Genomic DNA, 12564 nt, shown 5'->3' with positions numbered 1-12564 from the left:
GATCAAGGACTAATGGGTTAGTTTTTTTTTTGGAAAAAGTTTCAACCTCTGGCGTCTACTCTTAATGATAGTTTTTTATCATCAGACCATGAACCTAATCACAAATAAAATAAAATATCACCATTTTAAAAGAATAATGCTAGTTTTTTTAAAATGATGATAATAATAATGTTAGGAACACCTAATTATATATTTAAATTCACAATATACTTAAGTGTTATTTTTTAATTGGTGTACTTTTTATTCCAGCAGCTACTGTAATCATCACAAATTGACATGTAAATATGTTATAAAATTGGGCATGAGTCTGTCTATTTGGGCGGATTGAAATCAAAATTTTCTCATGAACAACTTTTATTGATTTTTTTTAATATCAATTTTTGCTAATGAACCACTTTGAAAATTAGTTTCATTGCCAATTCACTGGAAAAGAAACCATCTCCGTAACCGTTAGTGCCATTAAAATGGTCTGTTTTTATTAATGAAATGCTGCTATCAAGCCCTCTCTCTCACCCTCCCTCCGTTTGTAGTATGATGGGGCCAACTGGTTGGAAAAAAACAGTAGAAAAATGATGCTGCTTTGACATTTGTTTCCTATCAATTTTTTCTTGAAATTATTTGTTGCATCTGATTCACAATTAATATGTTTGGATCAGGAACTGGTGGAGCCAGAATTTTTATTTAGGGCAGTAAAAATTAAGATTATAAGACAAAGTATAAAAGAATAAATAACTTAAAAATAAAAGCTTAATCTAAATATGAATAAATAACTTAAAAATAAAAGCTTAATCTAAATATATAAAGTTTAAACATCTAATATGATTCCTTTAAAATAAATTAAGAAAATAAAACATAGTTAAAAGTATAGAATTATACCTAATCTCATTACCTTCATTTCTTTTAAAAAAATATATGAAATGCAACATTCTTTCTTTATTCTTCTAAGTACTTAAATTTTGGATTTATAGTAAAAATCAAGAATTTAAGCTATAAAATATTCAAAAAATGGAAAAAATAGAGAAAACTTGAAGGTTTTCTATCGTATAACTTAACTAAATTTTAAAAATTTATTTCGTGGTAAAATATGGGCCCCATTAATTTAAGACTTTTAAGTTTTTTTCTATTATTCTTTAAACCTTGATTTTATTTTAAATAGAGGCCTTGAAGTTGAGTGCCGTGGGATGTTATTAAAGAAAAAAAGTGATAAGCCAAACAGAAAGTACCGTGAGTTTACGACTTATGAAATGATTGAGATTAGGGAGAAATTATTACATCTCACAGGTCAAGGGTATTATATAGAAAAAGTTTAGAGAAAATAACGAAAACTTCCTTGAGGATTGGTAAACTTACACTTTGATCCTCTTATTTCTAAAATTTATAGTAGTCTTGATCAAAATTATTTGTCACCTAAATGGTGTCAACAAAAATTTTTTAAAAAAAATTCAAAATATGCATTAATAAAAATGGTTCAAGTCTCTTTCAATCTCAAGTTTATTCTCCTCTACTTCACATTCTCCTACTTCCATGTGATTGCTTATTAGTCAGTCTCCCACTAGATCAATTTAGTGGTATTAGTATATGCGAATTTAGGATTAATCGCTCAATTTAGTGAATAATATCATTTTCAAGACCGAATTGTATGATAGTTGACATGATGACTTGTAATTGGCTTCTGTCTATTTCTTCCTACAAAAAGATCTAATTTTTCCAAAGGGTTGGTGAAAAGAATTTATTATTAGAGGAAAAAATCGTTAATATCATGTGTCTTGCTTTAGTTTAGTTTGAAAGATTGGGTTGTAGGAGCTCGCAATATTTATCTTTCTTTTTTAAAATTGAGTTGTTTCCAGTTGCTAATGGAATCCGCTATGTGTGTTTTAAAAATTAGTATATGTACTTCTCTAAAAAAAAAAAAAAAACAAAGTATATGTTATAAAAATAAAATAAAATAAAATAAAAACAAAAATCGTAGCGTGGTTTTAGGAAACTTTTATTTGAGATAAGTTGGAATGTTTTTTTCTTTTTACGGAAACTTGTACTAGAGATAAAAGTCTCTTATTATATGGGCTAAACCGAAGTAATGAAAAAGAATCTTTTGTTTTGTTCTGCCTTTGCGTATGTATTACGCGATTGGTGGGATAAAAGTCTCTTATTATATGGGCTAAACCGAAGTAATGAAAAAGAATCTTTTGCTTTGTTCTGCCTTTGCGTATGTATTATGCTGATTGGTGGGATAAAAGTCTCTTGTTATATGGGCTAAACCGAAGTAATGAAAAAGAATCTTTTGTTTTGTTCTGCCTTTGCGTATGTATTACGCTGATTGGTGTGATTGGTGGGATAAAAGTCTCTTGTTATATGGGCTAAACCGAAGTAATGAAAAAGAATCTTTTGTTTTGTTCTGCCTTTGCGTATGTATTACGCTGATTGGTGTGATTGGTGATTGGTGACACCAATCAGCTAATACATACGCAAAGGCAGAACAAAACAAAAGATTCTTTTTCATTACTTCGCTCCCACCAATCAGCGTAATACATACGCAAATGCCACCAATCAGCGTAATACATACGCAAATGACTACTTTGTAAGCAGACCTATTAGGCCTTGGTCTCCCACCATGGGAGACTAAGGACCGGTGGGAGACCAAGGACTAATAGGTCTGCTTCTCTTTTTTTAAATCAAAAGAATAATGCTAATGACTACTTTGAAAATTAGTTTCCTTGCCAACTCAATGGAAAGCGAAAAATGACATTTGTTTCCTATCAATTTCTGAAAATTCGTTGCACCAGATAAATTAGTGATTTGACGTTTTTTTTCCTATCAATTTTTGAAAAACCATTAGTTCAAGTGAAAAAGTAGCTCTCACCCTTCCTCCGTTTGAAAATTCGCAGCTTCTAGTAAACTGATGGTATATTTGGTTTGGGTGAAAAATGAGTTATGATGGTCAAAATTCTCCTTTATGCTTAAGCCATCTTACCGTGTGAACTTTTCCCATCCCAAATATAGGTTTTGTCCAATGTACCCCTGATCTCACTCTTTATTTGCCCAGAATTTGTATATAATAGTATAATACTAGAGTTTAGAAGCCTAAATTAACCCCCTCACATACCCAAAAGCATGTTACTTTAAGAGAAAAAAAAAACCAATCATCATACTAGTTTTCGTCTTTTCGTAGCAGGCTACTTATATAGTTATATTCACTATTATAGAATTTCTTTGCTTCTTACAGGGTCATAGTATATATATAGTACAAACTACAAACTTGTATCTTTTAGACATAAAAAAGGTCAATGATGAAAAAATTGAAATCGCCTTCTTTTTGTGTATAGAGCATTAAAAAATCTACTTTGTGTTCTTTCCATTCAGGATGTCAACCACAATATATGATTTAAATTTTTTTAATGACCCACATGTATGAGATGATGTGCTAATTTGAGGAGTATTGTGAAATTGTTGTGAATTTTTATCGTGTCCTTGACATGACTTATATTTTCTTCCAATTTTTCACAGTTTCATACTCTTTCTGTAAATCTTAATTTTAACTACTTAAACAAATAAAGAAACATCTGCTTAATTCTACAAATTTTTTTTAAAGAATTCAAGGCACTGAAACATTAATACAACTTTATAGGTATATTATTATATTCCTAACACTCCTACATTAATTTATTTTCTCAATTTATTTTAATTTCAACATTATATATTTAGATTATTTTTTTATTTTTATTTACTATAATTTGATTATTTTTTATTATTATTTACTATAATTTGATTTTTTTTTTCCTTTATTTGAATGATATGAAATATATACATACATGTAGTTAATTGAACTTATGAAGAAACATGATCATAATAATGAGTATCGAGATGTCATTTAATCTTGTCCCCTGAGTTGAAATCCAAACTTTGCCACTTATATATATATATATATATATATTATAGTTATAGCTTTAAGTGTTACATTATAAATTATAATCAAAACTTCATAGAGTTTTTATGTTTTATGGGAAAACTATAAAGAATTACGTATATTTGTTCCTTTATTTTATTTAGATTTGTAAAAATAAACATAGAGAGATAAATATTGAAGGTATGTGTAAAGAAAGTTATTTTTCCTAACATTTTCACGAACACAACTAAATACTTGAAAATAATTTTTTTTTTCCAAAAAATATTATCACCTGAAAACATTTTATGGTGGTTGGAAAATATTTTTTTCCGAAACAAACACAGCCTTATCCTTTTCTGTTTTAATAGGTTCAGTCAAATTCCTGTTACACCTTTTGTTTAACTACCTATTATTGAAATTTGGAAAAGAGTGATGATGCAGGTATTATTCTTGATAATTACGAAAGTAATTTGACCAATATTGAACAGGGTGATGGCATTTCTTTTGGGCTCTGTCACGACTTGATCCATATATATTTTTTTATTGATATGAGTGATTTTTTTTTTTTTTTTGAGAGGAAGATATAAGTGATATTAATTGTTAAGTGTTAATATTATGAAAATTTACAGTGTTTTATTAACCATATTGTGAATTTCATACCAAACATCATTTTAATATGATTAACGGAATGAAAAATGAAATATTTCGATAACAGTTACTCTCTGTCTCTAATATATATATATATATATATATAATTAATTAGATCTCATCTGATGATTTATTAAGAATATAAATTCAAATCCATATCACAGCCAAATACATTGGCCAATAATATATATATATATATATATATATATATTGGCCAACTAATGTGGCCCTAATCAATCAACGTATCTAACACTTAAAAGAAAATTCATGTGGACGTGAAAGGAGAGAATGAAATTGAAAGATCATACAATGATACATTTACATACCAACCAACCTTTTGACATAGACGATAGAACACCGAGGAGAAAAATGAAGGTCATGTGCGTGGATAGTGGGACAAATTAAGAAGAAAAAGAAAAAGTGGAAAAGAACAGAAATAGAAGACTTAAGATTTTTGTCCTGCTACTCCAAACACGCGGAATTGACTGGCAGAATTAGTCGAATGGCTCGAATTTTATCTGACGTGTTGTAGGGGAATTAATCGTATCAGTCTGATGACTTATATGAAAATTATCGTATCCATGCATCATGATGGTAAGAAATTAACAATTTTGATAATGATTGTATGTTTAATGTCTAAAAAAAAAAAAAAAATTCTTCATTTAGCTTAACATGTAAAGCTTTATGTATTGAATAAAGAGATCTAAGATTCGAATCTTGGCTACTTGCCAAAAAGCAATTAAGATCTTAACTTGATAATAAAGAAGAATTATAACAGAGAGGATGATAAAGATTTGACTTCCAATTATATTGAAAACCAATTAGTGTGGCATGATGATAAAAAACAATCATAATGGATCAAGTGCTAAAGATTAAAATCCTTTCACATCTATAAATATAAAAATATTTCCCTAAATATTGATTTTAACATGTGAAAAAAAAAAAACACTATTAGATTTTGGGGCCTAATCTATCATGCAATCAAATATTATATAAATTTATTCCATGTTTCTTTAAATATATATTGGAATCTTCAAGATAATGCAATCGATTTTTGTTAGCCAATCAAATTAGAATATTGTGACAAAAAAAAGAAATGGAACATTCATTGGAATAATAAAAAGAAAAACCAAGATAAATTTGCAATCCCGCGTATTGACTAATTGGTTTGATTGATACATGAGTAAATTTAGAGACATTTAAGATATATTATAAGTAATATATATTAAATAAAAATTTTTGGATGTCTTTTGGATTTTACAAACAGTATAAAATAGAAAATTGTAAACTCAAAGAGAAATGGAAAATTATTAGTTTCTATCAATTTTATTATAAGAAGCTTGGCAAAGAATATGTCTTAAATATAAGCTTAAATTTAATAAGAATGTGGTGTGAACCTAAAAGTTTACTCCCATCAATAATGTCATGCTACATCAAATTTTTTTACAAAAAAATAAAAATAAAAAAATAACAAATATTATCACACTCCTTTTTAATAAATATATTCAAATATTAAAATAAAAATAAATAAATAAAAAAGGACAAAAGGAGAACCACCATAACGACCCGAGACAATGCTAGAGTTAAGAGCCACCACCTTCAATGAAGTCATTTCATCGTCATTCAGCCTTGGGCTTAGGAGTTTTTCATCTCTGATTTCCTCATCGATGACAACATGTACATGACAACAACTGGTCTTGCTAATTCGTCTCCGACGATATATATATTAACATTGGTTGTTAATGATGACCCCCACTAATTCCTAATGATTCTTTGCTCTGATTTTTTTTTTTTTTTTACTTTGATATATTTAAGGAAATTATGATAATGTTTAATACTCTCTATTCATTTTTGTGAAATAATTTAATTTGGCAATACATTATTTGAGGGTAAATGTATGTGATTACACCAGATCTTTATTGAATTTAAATTTTAAACTCTACTGTTGGTTATTACTGTATGTTTCAATAGAAAATATATGTATTAAAAAAACCTATCTCAAAAACCAAAAAAAAAAAAAAAAATCCCTTGTTTTCTTGCATTTGGTTGGCAAATCTTAAAATAAGCTTGAAAATATATTTTTGTTATTTAGTTTGCACATAAATTTTTTTCTTTCTGATCATATGTTTTACAGAATCTTGTACGAGAGATTTTTTTTGTTTTGTTTTGTTTTGCCTTCACGTATTGTTTTGGCTAATTGCCTGATTGGTGAGACCGAGGACTAATGGGTTAGTTTTTTTCCTTTGTTTTTTTTTTTTTTTAAGAAAGTTTCAACCAATGGCGTCTATTCCTAATGATAGCTCTTTATCATTAAATCAAGACACCAATCAATTTTTAGTGTAAGCAAGAATTGAACCCCAGATCTCATATTCAACCATCAAATAAAATATCAACATTTTAAAACAATAATGCTAGTTTTCTTAAAATAATGATAATAATAATTAGGAACACCTTATTATATATTTAAATTCACAACATATTTAAGTGTTATTTTGTAATTGGTGTACTTTTTTTTTCAGCAGCTACTGTAATCATCACAAATTGACATGTAAATATGTTATAAAATTGGGCGTGAGTTTATCTATGTGGGCAGACTGAAATCAAAAAATTCTCATGAATGACTTTTATTGATTTTTTTTTTTTTTAATATCAGTTTTTGCTAATGGACCACTTTGAAAATTAGTTTCACTGCCAATTCACTAGAAAATAAACCATCTTTCTCTAATGATGGGTGCCAACTGCCAACATATTGGAAAAGAAATTCCAATGAAAGTGATGGTGTTTTGCCACTTGTTGCCTGTCCATTTCCGTAACTGTTAGTGCCATTAAAATGGTCTGTTTTTATTAATGAAATGCTACTCTGTAGCCCTCTCTCTTACCCTCCCACCGTTTGTAGTATGATACTAAGATGGGGCCAACTGGTTGGAAAAAAAGCATGGGAAAATGATGCTGCTTTGACAGTTGTTTCCTATCAATTTTTTCTTGAAATTATTCATTGCATCTAATTCACAATTAATATGTTTGGATCAGGAAGTGGTGGAACCAGAATTTTTATTTAGAGGAGTAAAATATTAAGATTATAAGACAGTATAAAAGAAAAAATAATTTAAAAATAAGATCTTAATTTAAATGAACAAAGTTTAAACATCTAATATGATTCTTTAAAATAAATTAAGAAAATTAAACAATGTTAAAAGTATAATAATATACCAATAGAGTTTTTTTTTTTTTTTTTTAGAGAGAAAGTTTCAACCTATGGCGTCCGCTCCTAATGATAGCTCATAATCATCAAACCAAGACACCAATCAGTTTTTGGTGTAGGCAGGGATTAAACTCCAGATTTCTTATACAACCATCAGAGACTTTACCAATTGAACTAACTGGAACCCACTATACCTATAAAGTTGTATACACATAATCTCACTACCTTCATTTCTTTTAAAAAAAAAAAAAAAATTTTAATGCAACATTCTTTTTTATTCTTCTAAGTACTTAAATTTTGGATTTATAGTAAAAATCAAGAATTTAAAGCTATAAAATATTCAAAGAATGGAAAACAATAAAGAAAACTTCAAGGTTTTCTATGAATATATACATAAAAATTATATATTCAAAACAATAGTGAGAAACCTATCAAAGTTTGATAGAATTATTTTAATTAAATAAACAACATATTTCTATCATTCTTATCTCTTCTTCATATTGGAAAGTTGCATAACAAGTACTTTTCTCTCTCTATGTCTCCCTCTATTTTTATGCCTTGCATTTGATTCTTTGGCATATTTGTATGCTTATTTAGACTTGCATATTTGCAAGTTCTGTTGTGTCTTCAACTTGCATGTCCAGCATGTATCTGAAATATTAATTTTTCCATTTATATCAATTAGTATTTATATACATTCAAAGTTAACCAATAATAAATATATATTCAAAGTTAACCAATGGTAAATGTTATCATTCTAACATAAATCTTAATATTAACAAAAAATAAATTTTTTTTTTCTAAACTATTCTTTTTCAATCTTTGTAAATATCAAAATTAACAAAATGCGATGACTCAATCTTTTTCTCTTTCTCATCAAGGTTGAATTTGGATTCTTCAAAACTATATTGAAATACAACATTTTAAAATAGTACAAAAAGAGAACTTGTAGCATTCATTGCAGACTTCCGTAAAGTATTGTTTAGCTACAAAAAGTACATTCTCCTTATCATATTTGAGAATTAATAATAATGGGGGAAAATAAAAAAACAAAGCTGCAAACAATGTATTTTTTTAGTAAGAAATTTATTCTAGGAAAAAAACACACAAAAAAAAAATGATATAAGCTAAGAGAAAGGGTATTACTGGAAGGATATCTTAGTTGAGAGCCTGAGATTGAAATTGATAAAGACTGCACTAACAATAGAGAAAAACGTACCACATCCATAATCCATTAGCACAAAAAATGTAACATAATAATAAAAACGTACCACATCTAGGATTCAATCTCTGCCTACACCAAAAACCCATCGGTATCTTGATCCGATGATAAAGAGCACAATCATCAGAAACGGTCTCCATAGATTAAAATTCTATCAAAAAACCTGAAAATTAAAAAAATTCTAGAAAATTATAAGGAGGGATCACATATTGATGTGGGAGTCGGGGTTGTGAAACCTTGAATAAAAATTTCCCAAGGATAAACGATGCTATCTTAAATACATGACTTTTTGATTAGTTGGTATGATATCATTGATATGTCCACCTACTACTGCAAGCATAAACTTAATACAAACATCCTCTTCATTATAGTTTTATTCTAAGGAAAACAAATGTAACAAAAATATAAATAGATAATTGAAGTTATGCAAGTTCATGTGCTACTTAATTGTTTTCTCTTATCATACTCTACTACTCCTTGCTCTTGGGCGAATAGAAATATATAATTTAATTTTTTTTCTCGATTGGTTTTACCATTAAGAGATAGTAGAGTTTCAAGTTAAACTCTGATATAAAATCTCATAAAATTATTAGATATACTTGAAGATAAATATGAAAATAAAAATTTGATGATAATTTATACACGAAAAAGCAAAAGGCCAAACTAATTGCTGAATATAAAAATTGATAAGAACCTTAAATTGTTTAGTTGGTTTCTAATATATACATTAAACCAATAACTGAGCACCCTTTATGAATTTATTTGTTGGTAAAGAAACCAATAAGGACTTATTCATATAATTAACTTCACTTCAATTGCAATTTTTTATTAAATTAGAAATTGTAGTAAGAACAAATAAATATTTGTTTTTATCTAAAAAATTATTGCAAAATTTGGTTTATAATCAAGATAGGATTCTTGATTGTAGTTTAGTTTTTGCTATTCAAACTGATTAGGTCTCTTAGGTACAATAGTTATATGCCACCAAATAACTAAACTTAATTTTTTAAAGCAGAAATTTAATAAAATTTCTGCAATTTGATGAAACATCTTGGCGCAATCATGGCGTCTAAGTCCAACTTTTATTATATAGTATATGATATTGAACGTAAAATGAAGATCATAAACCCTCCCATTGATATATTTTACATAAGATTAGGATCGAAAATGAAGAAATAAGAAGATAAAACTAACTCTCTCTTGGAAGATGGTACAAAATAAATTCCACTCAAATTAATTTACAAAATCAAAACCCATCTCACATTTCACCAGAAATAAAAATCAAAATCAAAATCAAAATCAAAGTGGGCAAGGCCAAAATAACCCACAATTAAAGTAAATAAGAAAATGCATAAAAAGAGTAACTCCTTCAAATCCAATGACCAAAACCTCCCAATGCAGTGACGGTAAGCATCAATTGGATGTAAAAAAATCAAAAGCAGTGGAAGAAAATAATAATAATAGTAATAATACCTACAAATATGTTGTTCAAATGATTTGTAAATAAAATCTCACCGCAAAAGAATGGGTTGTGAAAGAAACTACTCTACACCTTAAACCGAGAATGTATATTTTTAAAGGTTAGAATACTCCTGCCATCAAAAAGTTTAATTAAGAGTTACTTTATAGTGTTTATTCACTAAATGACATTTCAAGTGATGTTAACATACTCCTAGAAAGTGTTCTTTATCTATCACTCTAAAATAAATCTAAGTATATTGTAATTAATCAATTAGAAATTGTGTGTGGGCAACAATAAGCCTCCTTACATTCTCTCACTAAGCCCACATGGCATTTAAATAACTTAATGAGTAATGGTCTTTGTAATATACTTAGGATATTACTTTTATCGTCTAGTTGTGAAATTCTCCTACTCTAATAAACTATCCAATACATAAAACATAGTGGTAAAACTCTTAATTAAAATTACTATTCCATGGCATATGAGGATTCAAGTGAGCCAAGGTGGCATGGACATTCCCATTTTCATGTGGGAGAGAGCAGCGGAACAGCAAATGATCCGAATGAAATCCAAATCACAACTGGCACTCTTACTACGCTGGAACAAGCTGGTCCACAGGAGAATAATTGGAATCAAGAGATTCCCCACTGGCAGATTACACAAACCAGAATACAGCATTTTGAATCAGAAGTTAGCAAGAGCACTGACAATCCAGTTTTAATGGGAATAGAGCTGATGGTATATCTATCTAAGTCACAATCCCCTGGCTATATTCTAAATTTGGTTCAACTATTTTCTCAGAACACTATACAATCTATGGGCCTTTTCTTTCAACAACTGGTCCTTCAATGGCTGTACGACATCCATGCTATCTGACAGAACCAAAGATCAAATCCTATCACAAACCCACTGCATGAAAATCCAGCAAGCTTTGCCATTGAAGACATTACTCCTAGTAGGACCATATTAATGGACGGATTAGTTCCTTTAGCTACACCAGCTGCTGTTGAATCCAGGGCCGGCCCAACAAAATTTGGGGCCTAAGGCAAAAATTTTATATGGGGCCTTTTTATATGTAAACATTAATTAAATAAAATTATATAATACTAATTAAATTAAGACTAATTTGATGTAAATACAGAAATTGATGAATAATACTAGTTAAACTAAGATTAATTTCATATAGAAGATTGAATATTATAGTTGAATCAAAAGGAACTTACTTTAACTTGGATATATGATTATGCATAGTTAAGTACAGTTGTAATCTAAATTTTAATTTTATATATTCTTTTTAAAAGAAAGAGATAGATAGATATTATTTGGTGTGTGGCTTAGTAGGAGATTAGTCGTCATTAATGATTTATCACATTTGCTGCATTTTATTTGAAACATCTTAGGGTTTCAATTGGGTTAAATTTTTATTAGTCTCCTATTTTAAAAGCCTTGTTAGAAATGAAAAAGAAAAATACTACAAAATGTTCACAATAAATGTGATTATGACTGTAATTGATGAATTTCAACGACTTAATTTATTTGTGTTTGAATTACTTTTTTATGTGATTGGTAATATGTCAGTTAAATCTATAGTAAAATTTGTGATATCTTTAGCATCACTCTTAAAAAAAAGTACCAATTATTTAAAAAATGTTATATTTTTATAAAATTTTGGGCCTTTTACTAAAGGAGATGGGGCCTTTTTTTAGTAGGGAAATTTTTTATTTGTTGTGGGGCCTTAGGCCTAGGCCTAAGTTGCCTAGGCCTTGAGCCGGCACTGGTTGAATCCAGACCTGCATCACCTAAGAGACAGCGTGATGAAGATGATGGAGAAACAAGCAAAGTTAATAGGAGAAGATTGAATCAAGAGCAGGGGAACTTATCCAACAGAAATCATAACTTCACTGAAGAAGCTGATCCAATAATTACTTCACTGCATAACATTGAGTCTGAGAATACTGAGTTCATTCTTAGACTTAGGATCACTGGTCAATCTGATCAGTTTCAAGAGACTGAAGTTATATGGAGCAGACAGAATGCAGAAACTGAACATCAGCAGAATATAGTTGCTAATCTAATCCAACTTTTGGCAAACATAAGGCTTTCGGAGGCAGCCCAACAAAGGCCTCCGCAGCAGCCATGAAGACACT

The sequence above is a fragment of the Quercus robur genome, chromosome 5, assembly GCF_932294415.1.
Source record: "Quercus robur chromosome 5, dhQueRobu3.1, whole genome shotgun sequence".
In the NCBI taxonomy this organism is placed as follows: Eukaryota; Viridiplantae; Streptophyta; class Magnoliopsida; order Fagales; family Fagaceae; genus Quercus; species Quercus robur.
This window is presented reverse-complemented; position numbering follows the sequence as displayed.